The sequence below is a fragment of the Apaloderma vittatum genome, unplaced genomic scaffold, assembly GCF_000703405.1.
Source record: "Apaloderma vittatum isolate BGI_N311 unplaced genomic scaffold, ASM70340v1 scaffold20472, whole genome shotgun sequence".
NCBI lineage: Eukaryota > Metazoa > Chordata > Aves > Trogoniformes > Trogonidae > Apaloderma > Apaloderma vittatum.
The window spans coordinates 29,635-32,818 of NW_009705500.1; positions in this window are offsets into that span (position 1 = coordinate 29,635).

The window sequence follows — 3,184 nt, forward strand, 5'->3', positions numbered from 1 at the left end:
AGGGCCTTTCTGTGCCCCTTTAAATGAAGGCTACACTTCAAGCCATCTTTGCCAGTCTGTGAAATGCTTGCGAGAACAGCAAGGGGAGGAAATGTGGTCCAAGACACCCAATCACACTTCCCCTTGAAGAACATACCCCCCTCCAGGAAGTATCAGTAGCTGAGCTACAGAGAGCAGCCCCCACAGCCCCTTCTCACCTGCCCCGTCGGGCTCCACACACAGCTGCCCAGCAGAAACTCACACCCGGGGAAAGTCCCAGGGAAAACTCAGGCACGGCCACACGTTTCACAAGCCATTTAGCAGCTTTAGAAACTAATATGGAGCAGTGAGTTATGCTGACCTGCTGCTGTACAGCAGCTCGCTCCGTCATCCATTTCCTCCCGGCCAAGCCACCCGCTATCAGCAGGGAGCCGACAGCTGCGGTTTCTCACAAGTCAGCCCTGACACCACAGGACACGTGAACACTCAGGAGCCAGCAGCCTGTCCAGGCCACTCTGGCAGCCAGATATTAATGCAAATGGCAGGACTGGGCAACAGCCTGTCCCTATAAATCCCACGTGTGCAGACTACCCCCTCGCTGGCACCTTGCAAACACTGCCTGCTCCATCCATCACACAGCTCACGAGCCAAGACAAGGAGCTTACACAAGGCCTCGGACTTTCTTCTCAGTAGACCCAGAGCAAGGGCGAAGGCCCTCAGAAAGAGCTCCTGCTAGCACCTGAAGCTTGCAACTGGCCTTTGCCAAATGCAAACAAGGACATCAAGTCTCCTAGAGCAATTCCAGCTGCATTTGCAAGAAGCAGGTAGAGTGCTGACAACATAGTCAGGGAAAGCAGAGAAAGTTCTCTCTCACCATGCCAACCTCGGAGCCCCCGTTTTACCAGAGATACATGCTCAGCAGTAAAACACCTTGTGATAAACCCTCAAAACTGCATTATACTAGAGCAGCATTTTCCCTTTCAACAGGGTGGAGAGAAGCACACAGAAAAGCAGCAGGTGAGAAACAAAAACACAGGAGAATGTAAGACTTCATAAAGCTGTTCATACAGAATAAATAAAATATGGGACACCTCCCCCTTCTCTCCAAAGCCCTCACCCCAAGCAGCTCATCTACAAGCCTAGCACCTAAAACAAGCAGTCACATTTCACATGTCCTGTAAAGTTGGAAGTTACCATAAACTAGTTACCATTCTCGACTGAGGAAACAGGCCAAGTTTTGCTTGAGCCAGTGTGTGTACACACACTTGGGCATCTCTTAGGGCAGCTGTATCCTTATGAAGAACCCAAGTTCATACAATTTAATAACCCTTTGTGAGGTTTATTAAGAGACCAGCTGACAGGATCAATGTTTTAGCAAACTGTGAGAAGCCAGAAGGTACAGGTTTTTACCTTTGTAACCTAAAAGACAATATATATCCTTAATACTCAAAAACATACATTACTCCACAGTTCCTCTATAAAGCATATCTCGCATAAACTTCAAGGAACAGGTTTCCTTTGTTATATTTTAGAACTAGACATGTAACTGAAAGGAGAAGAATGTCCTTGCAGTGGAATGCAAGAAGCCTTCATGATCTTCATGAAAATTTAACCCAAGTAAAAGAATCTGTTAATTCTTTTCGGTTCAGTGTTCCCAAATGCTGCTTCCAAGTTATTTTTTTCTTTAATCTTTGAAATTAAAATTATTTGCAGAAAGCCAATGGCAACTCCATATCACTTCTGTAAATACTAGAAGGTAGGGATGAGAAATGGCCAATAAATACCATACTTGGGTTGCTGGAACAGGAAACTTGATACATAGTTCTAAGAACAGTAAGGTTAAGAAAGGAAAGTCTAAAAAGCCACAAGAGCAGAGAGAACACAGAAGAGAAAGCAAGAACAAAAAATATGAAAAAATATCAGATGCTAGAAAAGAGTGGTAAAATAAAAACTTCAATCAGATGGGGAACTGACAGAAAACAGGAAGGTAATCCACAGGATCAAAGTTACCTTCTGTGGGAGTATTCCAGTTCAGGGACAAACATCACCACTAGATTCCAGCTTGGGCTGGCACTCATTATGGAAAACGGAACTGAGGAGGCAAAGTCAGCTACAAAGTAACTGTGATCAGACTGACACATAGAGCCACTGCACCTCGCAGGATGGGAAGTCCTTCCTGCACTAGCAACAGATGGAAACGGGAACTGGATTAACATGTCTCTGGAATTCTTGTCATAGATACGGTGCCACACAGGTAACAGCTGGGAAACTGCCTCCCATACATCATCTGCCCCAGCAACACTCCTCAGCTGCCTCTGCCTTGACTGCAGACGAATACCGGATGGCCTCTTACACGGTTCAGTTCAGGATCACTGGTCTGCAGCCCCCTCTTCCTCAGCAGCTCAGGTCTGTAATAATGCAGGTTGCATGAAGGTACTATCCACAGAGATCTAAAGCACAGGGAAGTTTCACAGAAGCTCAGCAATTTCCCCACAATGACACAACACGCAGTAATCCTATCGCAGATTAAAGAGGAAATTGCACTTTGTGACCTCTTCCAAAAGTCTTTCAAACTTACAGTGCTTGTTCATTCACCAGCAGCCCTGAGCTGAGAGCAGGACCTTTAATGTAAAGAATCAGATGCACCAAAGGTAACAACGACTCTTACAGCTGCAGTGTGCAAGAGTTCAGGGAAAGCACGCAGTCTGAATCCAGCACAGGTTTCCCTCCAACCCCAGTAAAACAGACGTTCTTCAAATACAGACCCCTCAGAAAATTGTTCTGAGATGGTGCCAAATTATCTTAAAAATCTTATCAGATAGCTTTGAACAGGCCTGGAGAAGAAATGTCTTTTTCCGTTACCTAATCAGGCATATGAGTACCACCACTGCCCTACAGTGTTGTTACTTATCCAGAAAAGACTTTGTTTCACCACAAATGCATAGCTCACTCCAGAGAAGTATCCTGGCTTAGTGAGTTTGCTGAGCTAAAAAAACAAAGAAAAACTGCACATTTGTCTGGGGGCAGATGTTCACAACAGAAAGAGCTGAAGCAGTTTAAAAAAACAACTGCACCCATTACAGCACTCTTTCCCCTTCCTGTTTCCCCTTCTTGTGTTTATTTCACCAAAAGCTATGGCCCACGCAGCAGAACCAGTGGAAAAGAGCATGGTTTTGGCTATGTGAGCCAGATGCAGGACCAGGAT